General features: G+C 41.1%; 1 protein-coding gene across 2 annotated transcripts in view; it reads right to left on the bottom strand.

Annotated features, from left to right (window-relative positions):
* Nucleotides 1–17,317, bottom strand: part of LPCAT3 (lysophosphatidylcholine acyltransferase 3) — a 48,618-nt gene that overhangs the window by 15,921 nt on the left and 15,380 nt on the right. The gene's annotated exons all lie outside the window — the stretch shown is intronic.

The following is a 17,317-nucleotide window of genomic DNA, read 5'->3' on the forward strand; positions in this document are numbered from 1 at the left end:
GGTAAATTCTTTTGCCTTTCATCCTGTGTAGCTATTTCTGGGCTCTGTAGGAATATGATATGGCCCCATTTCATCAGTCAGTGGTTCATATGACACTGGTGAAAAGAAAATAGACCATGTTCTGGCAAGTGTGAGGGAGAAGATATGAATTGGAATTGACTCGATGGCAATGGGTTTGGTATGTGCTGGTTTAGCCAGACGTTGACACAAATTCTACAGAAAAGAATAATACTACCTCTATAAACAGCATCATAAACAAGGGGTTGATATAACAGCCATAGCATAGAGAAACGATTGTCAAGCTTTTTGGTTTCAGGGCCACTTCACAGTCTTAAAAGCTACTGAGGAACTCAAAAGAACTTTTTTTGTGTGTGTGTTCTATCTATCAATACCTACTATATTAGAAAATAAAACTGAAAAGTTTTAAAAATATTTTGTTACTTCATTTAAAATTAATGATAAACTCATTACATGTTAATATAAATAATACATTTTTAATGAGAATAACTATATTTTCCAAAACAAACAAAATCATTTAATAAGGAGTGGCACTGTTTCACATTTTTACAAATTTATGGCCTTTGTCTAGCTTAATAAATGATAGCTGGATTCTCCTATCTGCTTCTGCATTTACTCTGTTGTGATATGTCGTTTTGTTTGAAGTATGTAAATAAGATTTGGTTCACAAATATATAGCTGGAAAGAGTATATTAGCTTTTTCAGATTATTTTGGGCATTCTTTGATATAACAACAAAACTTGAGAAGTGTTAATTTCTTAAAGGTCATTTGCAATATAGAATCTGAAACCACATCAATGGTCCTTCTTGTTCTTTAAATGGACCTTTTACCCATGCATGATTTTGTAACATCATACATTGGTTCACTTGGAAAATACTGGTTTACTTAGTTGGGCAGATTTTCCACATATACCATTCCTCACTTAGCCACATGGTTAGGTTCCAAAGACCAGGTTGTTATGCAAAAATGGAGGATTTTTTTATTTAGAAAATATGATCAAAGAAATAATATCAGCCCCATGACTTGCTCTTTACTGTGACAAGTTCAGTTATGGATTATTTTCTGTGGAGGAGGCCTGGAGGAGACAAAGGTGGATAAAGCCAGGCTGTGTGACTGAAGGGCCCGAGACTTAACCACTTCACCTTTCTCCTGTGCTGGGTCAGAACTTCCCTCACAAGGCTACCTCCAGGGCTCCACTCTCACCCCTGCAAGCCCTGCCTTCACATCCTGGAGGCTGCTCTGCCCTCTGCATCTGGCAAGGCTTGTGGCTTCCTGCCAGGGTGCTGCAAGCCTAGTTTGGCTCACTTTGGGATGGCATTAAACTCACACACATTTCTTCCACATACCCTCTCTGGTGCCTTTTTCTTTCCTCCCTTTCCACCCCACAGCATTTCTGAACTGCAGGGCCTCAAGCCACATACGACATGGAAACCCAGAACAGTGCCTGCTGGCTCAGTGCTGCCTGTGTGTCTGCCTGGAGGCTGTGGCCACGGAGAAGGCCAGCCTGACCGGCAGCTGGATGCTGTGTCCTCACCAGCAGGAGGGAGGCAGGGAGGGCATGGGGCAGCAAGGCCCAGCTTCCCAGAGGTCACCTGGAGACCCTCCTTGAGGAAGGGGATGCTCTGTAGCCAGTGCTGCCCTGCCTGCCGCTTCGTCAACGTGCAAAATAGTCTGATGGTAGATTTTTTACTATTATCGTAAATGTGAAACGTCTGGTAACGAGACAGTTGGTAAGTTAGGAGTAGGTGTACTGACATGTTTCATTACAATACAATATCTAAAAAGTCACACTCCTTAATATCACCATTGATTGCAGCAGAAAAGTCTTTAAACAATGGGAAGCTTTCAAGCTCATGTAAGTAGATACAAGTTTCCCAAAATTTTCACTTGAAAGCTTTGATTTTATCACTGGGTACAAATATTGCCAGTTGTTTTCCTTGAAGTGACAGGCTTATTTCGTGCCTTTCAAGAAACTACCTGCCAGATGCCCCAGTCTAAATAACCAGTTTGTCTGTCAGTCATTCTTGCAAGTAAAAATGGTGTTATATGGAAAAAAAAAAAAAAGGCAACTAATTCAACATGCGACTCAATGAATTGCACAAGTGCTTTTTCTCGAGACAGCCACTGTACTTCGGTACACAGCAGAAGTGCTATATACATATTTTTCACTTTTATTGGAAAGACGCCTACTCAAGGGTTGAGATTTAAAAAAATTACTGTTTGCTGCTTCATCAAAGACATTCTTAAGTGAAAATGACTTGTTTTTTTAAACTGTGAGTGCACAGCAGCGAAGAGTACAATGATTACTAGTATAGCTTGGTGCCACTGCCTTAATTTGCACTAAGGCCTGGTGGTGCAGTGTTAAAGCCTTTGGCTGCTAACTGAAAGGTCGGCGGTTCGAACCCACTAGCTGCTCAGCAGGAGAAAGACATGGCAGTCTGCTTCCATAAAGATTACAGCCTTGGAAACCCTGTGGGGTGGTTCTACTCTGACGTATAGGGTGGCTATGAGTTGGAATCGACTCGATGGCAATGGATTTGGTTTTTCTGGTATTGATATAACATATTTTGTCTACCCACTCATCAATTAATGGATACTTAAGGTTGTTTCCAATTTTTGGCTATTATAAATTACGCTGCTGTGAACATTTGTGTACAAGTTTTTGTGTGAACACGTTTTCAATTCTCTTGGAGTAGATGGATCTTTTGGTTCTTTTATCCTCTAACCTAGCACTTCTTAATCAATAGTGAAGATTAATTTTTTTAAATTTCTCAACTGTTGTGAACCAATATTTTGTAAAACACAAAATCATGAGCTTAGATGTTGGGGCTCTGTCAAATTGCTACAAAATTCCTAAATGTTTACTTTCTTTCTGTGTTTACTTTGACTGTTATGGAGCCTGCTGTCTATAATTTGAGCAGATTGCTCCAATTTATTGTCTCTTTCACTGAAGGCTTTTCTTCTGGTTCCTAAATATGGCCGATCTCCAGGATTCAGTCTTGGCCTCTAGGATTCTCACTGTACTGCTCCTTTGGAAACTCCATCTACTCTCCTAGACAAACGCAGTTCTTTAGTCCTAACTTTTCACGTTTCAGTTCCATATTTCCTACTTCCTGGCTGGACGTTTTTAGCTTTATATTTCACACCATCTCAAACTCTCTATAACTCAAACATGACTTTCCCCTTAAATCAGCCTTTTCTGCACTTTTTTGTTTGTTAATGGTTTTACCATTCTTAAGGTCACACAACCAGGTTCAGAAGCTTGAAGTTAGTTGCCTTTGACTTTTCCCTTTCCTTTGTTCTCCATATCTAGTCATCAAACCCTGTTGATTCCTCTTTTCCAATGTCTCTCACCATCACCATTCTTTTTTTTTTCCTGTGCTGCATTTGCAGTTAAGGTCCTTAGTACCTCACCCTTAAACTCTTGGCAATATTCTCCTACCTGATCTCTGCCTGTAGCCTCGTTCTTCCTGCAAACCTATACCAGAGTAATCTCCTTCAACTCCTGCTCAGAAACCATTAATGGCTCCCCACTGACTATTCAACAGAGTCCCAAATCCTAAACCGGAGTAAGAATCAAGGCCTATCTTCTACACTACGTTTCTAGTTATAGCTTCCATTTCTGTGTTTCAACTAAAACTGGTCTCCTTGTTTTTACCCAAACATGTCTTGTGTTTTTTGTCTCCATGTTTTAGTTCTTGCTAACCCTTTCACCTGGAATAACTTCTCCAACCACCTCTCTACCAACTAAAATCCTATCCCTTCTTCAAAACTTAGTTCAAGTGTCTCCTTCTCCAAGGCTACCTTAGACCATAATGAATTCATGACCCTGTGTATTACAGACTACCTAAACTTTTTTTTTAATATTAAATGAACTATATTTAAATGCCTTAAATGCATGGCACTTAGGACTAAAACTCTCATTTGGCAAATCATTATATACTACTATATTCTTGGAGTCCCTAGATGGTGCAAACAGGTAATGTGCTTGGCTGCTAACCAAAAGGTTGGAGGTGTGAGTCCATCCAGAGGTAACTCAAAAGAAAGGCCTGGTGATCTATTTCTGAGAAATCAGCTGTAATCCTAGGGAGTGCTGCTCTACTCTGACACACACGGGGTCACCAGGAGTCACAACTGACTCTACCACAACTGGTATATGATTCTTTTCCATTTTGTTTTGTATTACAATTTCCGTATGTTCATAACCTCTTTTCTAAAGGAAGGAATTATGTCTATGTCTTTGGATGTCCCAGAGCATACTCTCCTGTACACTTTATTTACTTTTTATTGTTGTAAAAATATATATAATACAACATTTGTCAATTCAACATTTCTGTATGGTTTGTGCTTGACTGCTAATCTACAGGTTTGAACCCACCCAGAGGTACAACTGAACAAAAGACCTGGTGATCTGCTTTCGTTCAGATTATAGTCAAGAAAACCCTATGGAGCAGTTCTACTCTGTAAAATATGGGGTCACTATGAGCCGGAACTGACTTGGCAGCAACTAACAACAGTAACTACAATTGACATTTACTAGCTGTGCGATCTTGAGCATAAGTTTCTTCATCTGTAAAATGGGGATATTGCTACTATCTGCCTCAATGAGTTGTCGTAAGGACTAGGCAAAACGACACATACAGAACAGTTAACAGACACCTAAAACATTGTAAGTGTTCACTAAATTATACCGACACAACCATAAATTTAGAGGGAGGTGAAGCACGCCTTACCTGAGAAATTCTGGGACAAGTGGATATCGGAGCTTCTGAATCTAATCTCTATAAGGTATAACAATCAAATGACTAAGGGATTTCCCCATTATCTCCATTTCAAAATAAGATTCATAGTATATTTATTTTATAAAGATATTGATCATGGGTTGCCAAGTACTCCGAGATCCCTAATTACAGCAGTCTCTCTAAACTGCAACACACTATTATAGTAAGGCACTGGATGGTCAGAAAAGCATGGGCTTTGGCGACATGGTGCAGAGAATTACTTAATATGGCCTTTCTAACCACAGTGTTTACGACTTCCACACAATGATTGGGTGGGACCATGCAAATAAGGTGTACGGAACCTGTGATGTTTGGGGTTATGAGTCAATTTGGGTAGGCCAGGATTCCCAGTGTTGTGTGGTTATCTTCCATTTGTGATCTGATGCAATTATCCTCCACCGTGTGTATGGTGAATCCTGACCTCTGTGTGTTAATGAGGCAGGATCAGGTTATGTTTGTCATGTCAATAAGGCAGGATTAGGGTGGGATGCACTCAAGTCACTACCCTTATTCAAGTCACACCCTTTATCTTAGAAGAGATAAAAGAAGAAGGAGCAGAGAGAGGGGTCCTGAGGATGACCAGTAAGAGACTGGAGTACAGCATGTCATTTGGACCTGGAGTCCCTGCACTGGGAACCTCCTAGACCCAGGAGAGAGAGAGCTGTAAAACTGGAGACAGCGAGAGACGGCGAGAAGCAGCAACAGAGAAATGGCTGTAGCAGAACAATAAGACTGCCAGGAAACGGCACGGTGAGCTTCCTGGCCCATGGAATGAGACAGCTAACTACCTTTGGGCTGAGGCTTACTGACGCAGTAGGGTGCCTCTGGACACTTACTGGCTGACCTAAAAGAACTTTGTAACACTTACCCAAGCAGGGCAGAGGCTGGGCTGAGGGGCCCAAGAGGCCTGAGGGGCTGAGGCCCAGGGAGAGGCCTGACTGTGGGCAAGGCTGAGAAGAGGCTGTCTTGACTGAAGAACTGTATCCTGAGTCATTCCTGATGCTGAATTGTAATCTATTCTTTCCCTAATAAACTCCATAATTGTAAGTATTATCTGTGAGTTCTCTGTGGCCATTGCAATGAATTATTGAACCCAGCAGAGAAGTAGAGTGCCCTGTAAGGGATGGGTGGTGTCAGAATTGGTGAAAGGGCCGGAGAGAGGAGGTATGTCTGACCTCCGCCTCAAAGGAATCAGCCTTGGGCTGTTGATGCCAATAATGATTCTCTCTCCTTCCCCTTGTATAGTTGGATAAGGTCAGATCCCTCTGCCAGGCCAGTTTTACAGAAGTCAAGACAAATCTCAGTCTGAATCCCTGTTCTGCTACTTAACTAGCTCAGGCTGGTTGATTATTCAACCTTTTCGGTTCTCAGTTTCATCAATAATATCTTAATATCTGCTTTACCAAAACCCATTGCTATCAAGTTGACTGTGACTCTAACAACCCTGCAGGACAGTGCAGAAGGGCCCCACAGGGTTTCCAAGGAGTGGCTGGTGAATTTGAACTGCCAGCCTTTTGGTTAACAGCCGAGCTCTCAACCACTGCACCACCAGGGCCCCATATCTACCTTAGGGTTTGGATATTACACCTGATACAGATTAGAAGCTTAGTAAAAGGGAGATTGCTTCGCCTCTGCTTTAACAGTGATGTACCCAGTGAACTCATCCAGTTACATGGCTTTAAATACCATCAGATATATATAGATCTATGTATCTAAATGGGAAATACCTATATATATTTAAATACCATCTCCTAAATTTTCATCTCCAGCCTAGACCTCTCCCCTGAATTCATCTTGTGTAGCCCATTTAACACCTCAAGTGGGTGCAGGGCTGGCATACATCTCAAACTTAATGGGTTTCAAACTGAACTCCTGACATATCTCCCCACCCTGAACCTCAGCCTTCCCCGTTTCAGCAAACAGCAACTAACCCTCCTATTTATTTGCTAAGGACTAAAACCTTATAACCTTGCAATCATTCTTGACCTTTCTCCCTCACTCCCAATCTAAGCAGTAAGCAAATCCTGTCTGTTCTACCTTAATAATAAGTCCAGAATCTGACTGCTTCCTCGGTCCAAGTTGCCAGCATCTTCCTAATTCTGTTCTTGCCCCTTCAGTCTGTCCTCCATGCAGCATCCAGAGGAACTCTATTACAACGTAAGTCAGATCAGTTCACTCCTCTGCTCAAAATCCTTCAAAGGCCTCCAACTCACTCTGAGCAAAAGTCAAAGTCCTAACCAGAACCTACACCATCTGTTCACCCTTTCTCCTGACCCACCTTTCTCTGACTCACCTTTACTCTCTGTCTCCGCCATTCTGCCCCAGCAACAAAAGAAATGTCTGGCTTTAGAGCCTTCAGGCAGGTTCCTTGCCTGAGATACTCTTTTCCCAGATAAACTCAAGTCGTTCCTGCACTTCAGGTCTTTACTCAAACGTCATCTATCAGTGAGGCCTTCCCTGATCATCCTATCTAAAACTGCATATAACATACCCTTTCTCAATATATGCTTTCTATTTTTCTTTTCTGCTTTTTTTTTTTTTTTTCCATTTTTCTCCTCACCACTTATCACTCTTTAACATACTACATATTTTACTTATCAGTCTCGGCCCTTTGAAAGCAGGGATTTTTGTCTATTTTGTTCCTTGCTGTACCCTCAGTGCCTAGTACAGTGCCTGGTACACAACAGGCCTCAAAATATTTGTCAAATGATGAAAGAAGAAATGAATGAATGCTCTGTACTCTAGGTAATCAATGCAACATTTATTCAGCAGCCATTATGGGCTCAGCTTTGCATCAGGTGCTAAGGGGGGATGTGGCAGAGTTTTAAGAGATGCTTCTTCTCTTACTTTGTAGATGAGAGAAAAGAAATTCCAAACAATGACATTCTATAATAAGTGCTAACTGTATGGAATAGCCAACGTTGTGCAGGTTAGAGAAAAGAGATATCAATAATGACCACAGCCAGGTCTCAGAGAAGAGGCAGTATCTGGCTGGGGCCAGGAAAGATGAGTAGGATTTGAATTAAAAAGAGATAAGGGCACACGAAGGAAGGAGAATAATATAGTAAAGGCACAAAGATAGGAAAGAGCATGAAACATTCACTTCAAGAGACCAGGCAAACTAAAAGAGGGGAGAAATAGTGGCAACAAAAATGGACAAGCAGGTTTGGCAAACCAGGCAGGGTCTGAAATTGATATAATAGGAAAAAAAAATCAATAGGATTGACTGCATGTGGAGGACGAAAGAAAAAGACAAATCAAAGATGGTTAAGATGCTGACATAACGGCCTTGAAACGTTTTTGCTGGTATAACCCCTAAAACAATCTTGAAAAACTACATATCCCCTGCGGTCCCCAGGTGGCACAAACGATTTGCACTACTAACCTCAAGGTTGGCTGTTCAAACCCAACCAGTGGTGTCACAGAAGAAAGGCCTGGTGATCTGCTTCTGTAAAGATTACAGCCAAGAAAATCCGATGGAGGATTTCTCTGTAACACATGGGGTTGCCATGAGTCAGAAGTGACTTGATGGCAACAGGTTTAGTTTTATTGGTTTTGTATATCCCCTTTTGGATTCTCACATCCCTAAGTTGACATTTAAAATTTGTAAGTTTAAACAATAGCAAATGATGGTTTTTAAATATATCTTCTACAGAAAATGTGCTTTAAGTACATATGGGAAATATCTGCCATGCAAACCAAATGGCAAAACAATCAGCTCGATCAGACTTACTCTCTGTTAAAAGGAGTCTAATTTCATTTTTTGTTTTTAATAAATATGTTAATACTTGCCCCTCCTGACAACCATTTCACTTCTGAATTATACTGTTAATATTAATAGATAAGGTGGAGGGTTGCTGTGACCTTCTTGCCTGGATGAAATAAGGTGCTGCCCTCTTTGCTTGACTTTCATGGTGTGCTGTGAAGTTTTACACCTTGGGGCAATACGTTCCCCTCTTCTCTTATTTCCTTTTTTAAGGCCGGTGAAGGGTGACTGTAAGAACACTGGGAAAGGAGAACCCTTAGAACACAGATATGGTCTCTGGCATATTCATTTTAGAAAAGAGTATATATACAATTTGAAAATCTGAAAATTGATTCCCTTACAGCTATCCATACCCTTGTATCCCTCTGAAAGTCTCTGCATCCCCCTAGGGTATGTGCACCCCAACATGAAGGCCACTGATCTCAAGGTTTCATGTCTTGGTGATCAGAAAGAAGGCAGTGCCACTGAAGAGACAGAAAGACTGGAAGAGAGGGCTGTCTCTGGTGGTAGTGCTGATGGATGAGGAGTTCATGCCTTAACCACGTAGCACATTATCACCTCCCCCTTCAAATCTGTGTGGTCTAAAATGAGGACAGGTGTGTGTCAGGGCTGTAACCTTTTACCATACTTATTCAATCTATATGCTAAGCAAAGAATTCGAGAAGTTGGGACTATATAAAGAAAACGGCATCAGGGTTGGAGGATGACTCATTAACAACCTGTGTTTTATTGACTATGCAAAGGCATTGGACTGTGTGGATCATAACAAATTATGGATAACATTGCGAAGAACGGGAATTCCAGGACACTTAATTGTGCTCATGAGGACCTTTACATAGATCAAGAGGCAGTCGTTTGGACAGAACAAGGGGATACTGATTGGTTTAAAGTCAGGAAAGGTGTGCGCCAGGATTGTATTCTTTCACCGTACCTATTCAATCTGTATGCTGAGCAAATAATCAGAGAAGCTGGACTATATGAAGAAGAACAGGGCATCAGGATTGGAGGAAAACTCATTAACAACCTGGTTTATGCAGATGACACAAGTTTTCTTGCTGAAAGTGAAGAGGACTTGAAGCACTTACTGATGAAGATCAAAGATCACAGCCTTCAGTATGGACTACACCTCAACCTAAGGAAAACAAAAATCCTCACGACTGGACCAATAAACAATGTCATGATAAATGGAGAAAATATTGAAGTTGTCAAGGATTTCATTTTATTTGGATCCATAATCAAAGCCCATGGAAGCAGCAATTAAGAAATCAAATGATACACTGCATTGGGCAAATGTGCTGCAAAAGACTTCTCTGAAGTGTTAAAAAGCAAGTATGTCACTTTAAGGACTAAGGTTCACCTGACCAAAGCCGCGAAGTTTTCAACTGCCTCATATGCATGTGAAAGCTGGACAATGAATAAGGAAGGCCAAAGAAGAACTGATGTCTTTGAATTACGGTGTTGGCTAAGAATACTGAATATACCATGGACTGCCAGAAGAACAGAAACCCGGGTGGTGTAGCAGTTAAGTGCTATGGCTGCTAACCAAAAGGTCGGCAGTTCAAACCCACCGGGTGCTCCTTGGAAACTCTATGGGGCAGTTCTACTCTGTCCTATAGGGTCTCTATGAGTCAGAATCCACTCAACAGCAATGGGTTTGGTTTTTTTTTTGGACCAGAAGACCGAACAAATCTGTCTTGGAAGAAATATACCCAGAATGCTCCTTAGAAGCGGGGATAGTGAAACTGTTTCACATACTTTAGACATGTTATCAGGAGAGACCAGTCTCTGGAGAAGGACATCATGCTTGGTAAAGTAGAGGGGTCAGCAAAAAGAGGAAGACCCTCAACGAGATGGACTGACACAGTAGCTGCATCGATGGGCTCACATGTAGCAACGACTATGAGGATGGTACAGGACTGGGAAGTTTTGTTCTGTTGTACATAGGGTCGCTATGAGTCGGAACTGACTTGATGGCCCCTAACAACAGCAGTCTCTGACTTATAGGTATTCGAGTTACGATGAACTGCACTTACACTGTCCTTTTTTCTTGGTACATCTTATCGTTATTAATATGCGCCACATACAACGTCGCATCGCGTAATATGCTGTCCTCAAATCTGCAAGTTTAAATGAAATATTTCCAACCCCCAAAGACAAAGATCGGATTTATAAAGATGCTGATGATAAAAGGCAATAATAATGGAAAAAAAAAAAGAGGTATTTGACTTATGTCAGAACTGACTTACGACGGAGTTGTCGGAACAGAACCCTGTCATAAGTCGGGGACTACCTGTAATGTTATTGTCCTCATTTTACAAGTAAGGAAATAAGTCAAAGCAGTTATCTAAACTATCTGTGCCAATTACTGCTAGTAAGTGATGAAGCTGGATCTAACCCATGGGTCTCTCCCTGAAGTCTATGCCTTAACCACTTAGTACACTATCACCTCCACCTCCAAACTTGCACAGGCTCTCAACTTTTTCCCTCTAACCTGCCCACATTCCTCTGATCAACTTTCCTCCTTCTTCTAGCTACTGTTCAATTTTATTCATTCCCTTTGCAGTCAATCTCCTAGAATCGTGGTCTAACTCATTGCCTCTACTTATTTTCTACCCCTTTCTTTCTTAACCTTCAGCAATCTGGTAACCACACACACAATCGAGGCCACCTCCTTGAACCTCACCTCCTTCTCTTGTTGAGAACTGGTTTAGATGGTCAGTGAGTTCCTTAAAACAAAGCGACTCAAACCCATCTCGAACTCAAAAATCATGCTTATGGTTGGAGACAGAGGGACAGGGGACAGAGGACATCACACACATACACACACAGAAAGGACTGTCTATTACTACTCTTAGAGATTGTTTACTCTTAAGAGTTTATAAGCACAAGGTTATGGCCACTCTTCAGAATTCCTAGTTAAAGCAGATGGCTGGAAGAACCTCATTTTCATCCTTATCTGGTCTGGATGTTGTAATTTTTCTGGACTATGTAATGTTACCATTAGTAATGGGTATTTTACTTTGGACAATATTGGAAGGCCACATTCAGGGTCAATCAAATTTCAGATAGATTTTCTAAAAAATCACAGGTTAGAATATGAAATAAGACTTCTTTTGAACATGTCTTATTTGTAGTTTATTTTATTATTTTTTTAAAATAATTTTTATTGTGCTTTAAGTGAAAGTTTACAAATCAAGTCAGTCTATCACATATAAACTTATATACACCTTACTACATACTCCCATTTACTCTCCCGCTAATGAGTCAGCCCATTCCCTCCTTCCAGTCTCTCCTTTCGTGACCGTTTTGCCAGTTTCTAACCCTCTCTACCCTCCCATCTCCCCTCCAGACAGGAGATGCCAACACAGTCTCAAGTGTCCACCTGATATAAGCAGCTCACTCTTCATCAGCATCTCTCTCCAACCCATTGTCCAGTCCCTTCCTGCAGTTTATTTCTGTAGAATAGTTTCAAATGATGCTTTTTTCATTAGTATTTCTGCTTTGAAGATCTGTCACTCAATAATTTTTCTATTCTTTCACCAAAATGGAAATTCCCTGTGCTAGAGAACAAGGGGATACTGAGTGGTTTAAAGTCAGGAAAGGTATGCATCAGGGTTGTATCCTTTCACCGTACCTATTCAATCTGTATGCTGAGCAAATAATCCGAGAAGCTGGACTATATGAAGAAGAATGGGGCATCAGGATTGGAGGAAGACTCATTAACAACCTGCATTATGCAGATGACACAACCTTGCTTGCTGAAAGTGAAGAGGACTTGAAGCACTTACTAATGAAGATCAAAGACCACAGCCTTCAGTATGGATTACACCTCAACATAAAGAAAACAAAAATCCTCACAACTGGACCAATGAGCAACATCATGATAAAGAGGCAAAAGACTGAAGTTGTCAGGGATTTCATTTTACTTGGATCCACAATCAACAGCCATGGAAGTAGCAGTTAAGAAATTAAAAGACGCATTTTATCGGGCAAATCTGCTGCAGAGGACCTCTTTAAAAAGCTGAAGAGCAAAGATGGCACCTTGAAGACTAAGGAACGCCTGATCCAATTCACGGTATTTTCAATCACATCATACACAGGTGAAAGCTGGACAATGAATAATGAAGACTGAAGAAGAATTGACACCTTGAAACTGTGGTGTTGGCAAAGAATATTGAATATACCACGGACTGCCAGAAGAATGAACAAATCTGTCTTGGAAGAAGTACAACTAGAATGCTTCTTAGAAGCAAGGATGGCAAGACTGCATCTTACATACTTTGGACATGTTGTCCGGAGGGATCAGTCCCTGGAGAAGGACATCACGCTTGGTAAAGTAGAGGGTCAGTGAAAAAGAGGAAGACCCTCAACAGGATGGATTGACACAGTGGTTGCAACAATGGGCTCAGGCTTAACAAGGATTTTAAGGATGGCGCAGGACTGGGCAGTGTTTCGTTCTGTGGTACGCAGGGTCACTATGAGTTGGAACTGACTCAGCGGCACCTACCAACAACAACAACAACAGAGAACTACATGGAGAAAAGGAAGACAAACGGAAATAGGAAGAAGAGTTAAGCCCTGTTTGACAGTGTCTATGTAAGGGATAGGTAACTGATTAGGCACTGAATGCTTAGAACCTCATTACTGGTTACCGTCAGGTGGAAAAGCCCTCGTGGATTATGGTGCTTAGGCAGGAATGAAGCTCACCTTTGGAATTTGTTCAGAACTGGTTCTTTGTTCCTGTTTATCAGATTAAATTTTGCTGATAGTAAGGGCAGGGTGTCAGACACACCTTTCACCAACAATCCTGCATACCTCGGCTGAGTCATATGCTGAATTCACAGAATACACAGATTCTTAGAACTGAAGAAATCTTAGAAATCATCTGCTCCAAACTCTTTATTAGAAAAGAAATTAAGACCCAAAGGGAATAACTGAAACATCCAAGGTTAACAGCAGAGCTCAAATTAGAATCCACATCACCTGGTTTCCATTCTAGTATTCTTGCCATGTGCTCTGGCACTTGTCAGTGATCTGGGACTCATTAATGACCAGCTGCATGCTCTTTTACAGCAACAGCCATATTATTCTCTGATTTATGATTAAAATCTATACTCAAGCACCTGTTTATAGACATGTGCATATCCATTTTTACGTTTGATTTTCTTCCTACCTAAAAACATTTCAAACTTAATTTTAATGCTAAAGTTAGGTGATCTCCTTTACTTTGTTAGTCTAATCTTCGGGGACTTCTTCCCCACCACTCCTACTGTGTATGTCAAACATTTTGACAGTTATGGTACAGGATTCAGGGAAACCGGGACAAGTGATCATAAATATCCTGGGGATGAAAGAAGAATAGAAATACATTTTATTTTCTTTTTTTTCCCTCAATCTTCCTTGCTTTCTATATTCCTTTCCTGATGCCTTCTGGATGAATCCTCACCCTGATCTTTTTTTGTTGATTTGAGAATATACGTAGCAGAACAAACGACAATTCAACAGTTTCTACATGTACATACAATTCAGTGACACTGATCACATTCTTCAAGTTGTGCAACCATTCTCACTCTCCATTTTTGAGTTTTTCCTCCCCATTAACATAAACTCACTGCCCCCCTAAGTTTCTTATCTAACCTTTTGAGTTCCTGTTGTCAATTTGATCCCCTATAGATAGATGTTAAAAGAGTATAATCCTCAAGGCAGACATTCTTCACTAGTTAAGCTGAATTACTGTTTGGTTTTAAGACAACTTCAGGGGATATTTTTGGTTTAAAGTTTAAAGATTATCTCAGGGCAATAGTTTCAGGGGTTCATCCAGCTTCAGTGACTCCAGAAAGTCTGGCAGAAGGACATTTTAAAGGTAGACAAATTGATGGTTGTTGCTTGTGAGAAACAAAGAAAAGGTTTGTTACAAAGATTAAGACTTTTAGTCTCTCAGCCCAACCAAACTATGTAAACCTGAACTGCCCAAAAAGTAATTCTTTAATTTCTTCATTTAAGTAAGCAAGGCCTTCTTGAGCTTAGTGCTAGTGACTGATATACACACAGACTGACTGGTGAAACCTGCTGCAAAAGCTGAAAAGTTAGGATGCAACAAAAGGCTGACTTTGATGTAACGAATCCCCTCCTTTCATGTCTGTTCTTGAGAGAATGGTAGTCAGGGACTGAACCTGAAGCATGGCCACAGGAATCAGACACTTCGAGGTTCTCACTAGCTTCTTGGCTCAAGAGAAAGTTATAATCTACGATTGCCCTTGCAGCTGACAGAGTGATCAGTAACTAGGTTCTAAGCACTCAGTGTCTAATCAGTTACTTATCACTTAAATAGACAGCGTCAAGCGGGGTTTAACTCTCCTTCCTTTTTCCGTTTGTTTTCCTTTTCTCTGTATAATTCTCTTGCCCATCAGAGGCAAGCCTTAAGGAGTATTTCAAGTCTGAAATACCTGATGGCAAAAGGGATGTCAAGAACATTATCGTTATGTGTAAACACCTAGATAATAGTATTTTTCCCTATTACTACGGTCTGTTCAAATGGCCACATATTATTTTGTTACTTTAGATCAAAACTTTTTCCCTAAAAGTTATTCTACAAAAAGTTATGGACTTACAGATGTTAAAGCTGAGAGAGGCTGTTGACTGTTATTTCTTCATTTTAGTAGAACAGGGACAACAGATGTTCAGACTGATTTTGAGACACTTCAAGACACCGCAATGTCTTCTGGCAAAGATAACATCCCTGTTTCCTGTGCTAAATGCATTTTATCACATTTTAATTCTTCGTAAATTAGTAAACCATGTGGCAACTTCTACCCAGATTATCTGATCAACTAGAATATCTCTGAGTTCTGGAGTCTGATTGATCCAGTTTAGAAATTCAGCTCTGTAGCATGGGCAACTGAGTTACACTCTTTGTACTTCAACGTCTTCACCTGTAAAACAGCAAAAACACCAGCCATTTTACAGGCTATTGTGCAGGTTAAAAGAGAAAATATCTGCGAAAGCATCATATATGTACTTCCTTTATTCCACTGTACAAATATTTAATCTGGGTATGGGTGACTCTTTTACCTAGCTTCTTAAAACTTGACAATTATTTTAACCAGTTTTAAGATATAAAATCTCAGGTTCAAGCCTCTAGCCCGGGGTGGGAAATTCTGGCCTTTGCCCACCTCAAACTGACTTAACTAAATGAAACCTATAGCAAGTTGCAGGTACCCTCATGGAGCAAACAGTTAAGCACTCTGAAAGGCTGGGAATTTGAACACACCCACGACTCCTCCAGACTCCTCTAGAGAAAGACCCAGCAATCTGCTACTGTAAAGATTACAGCCTAGAAAACCCTATGTGGCAGCCCTACTCTGCCACAATGGGGCTACTATGAGTTGAAATCAACTCTATAGCACCTATCAACAACAAAATAGCAAGTTTCAAAAATGAAGGCCTGTGAGTTGTACCCCATACTCTTAGGAAGAAGCAGGTTTGTCATGAATTGAATAGTTTCAGTTTCAGGACCCTTTTCTTGCACAGGCCTCCTCCCAAAATGAGGTGGGGGGGGCTGGGGGGTGGGAAGAGCTAGCAATGTGTTTACATAGTCATATATTTTTTAAAAATTGTAAAACTAAGATATTTTTGTCCCCTTTTTCTCAAAAAGGTCCCCAAGATTGTATAAGCTTCTGGTCCCACAAAACCTGGCTCCACCCCTGCTTCCAGGTTTGGAAAATACCACCGTCACAACAAAACAGTACGTATGCCTGAAAATTCTGCTGCTGCTACTACCAGAATTCTGCGGGTTTAGGGCTTCATCCAAGGTCTTTCAACAGCCATACTCCCAAAATAAGTTCTGATGGGCGCTCAAAGGTTAGTGGAGGGAGTGTTTGGCAGCAGTGTGGTGGCGGTTGGATCCAGGCTGTCAGTAGCTCGGTGAGACTGGAGGAGGGGTGGACAGAGAGGGCTCTGATAGCTGACAGGCTGCGATGCAAGATACAAGGGGTGGTACCTCAGAAGCAAATTTTGAAGAGAAGAGGTAGGCAGACTGCCAGTAAGGACTTTGGGGTACACTGTCACTCCTAGCTCAGAGCATGTGTGCAGTAAGGGAACTGGCAGTCCAGACTTTGTCTTCCTTTTTCATTAACATTTTTACATACAGTGGTTGAAATTAGGTGTACCTTAAAAAAGACAGCATGAGGCAAGGACAGGATGCAGCCAGAATTAGGGGCGGCAGAGGGAAGTGGGTGGGAAGTTGGTGGCAGGAGAGTTGATATAACTTGTATTTTATCTGCTAGAGCAATGCATTTTAGATAGAAGGTGGAAAGCATTGCACAAATCATCTAGCATAGATAAAAGCTGAGGGTCACAGAAGTAAAGTTAGTTGTCTGAATTAGAGGCACAGTGAGAGGAGCCAGGCCTGCGCTCAGCTCTCAGTTCCACTCTTTGCCGGCTCTCTGCCTCGCCTGCTCCCGCCTCTTGCTTCTTATCTTTCTTTCACACCCTTTCTTTTATTGGTTTCCCACTTTCTTTCCCTTCTATAGACCTGAGGTGTTTTTCCTTCTTTTTTATGTTCACTGTGTTGTACCCTTTATTGTTCTCTCAAAAAAGTCCAATTTAGTGTTGGCTACTTTTTTTTTTTAACTTTTCCTTTATAAGTAACGGTTTTCAGTGCAGAAAAGGTTTTTAGCCCCTGTTCTAACTTGATATGGACTTGGGTTGCCCAAGGGGTGCCCTTGCCAAGTGGCTAATTAGCTGTCCTTT

The sequence above is a fragment of the Elephas maximus genome, chromosome 4 (genome assembly GCF_024166365.1).
Source record: "Elephas maximus indicus isolate mEleMax1 chromosome 4, mEleMax1 primary haplotype, whole genome shotgun sequence".
In the NCBI taxonomy this organism is placed as follows: domain Eukaryota; kingdom Metazoa; phylum Chordata; class Mammalia; order Proboscidea; family Elephantidae; genus Elephas; species Elephas maximus.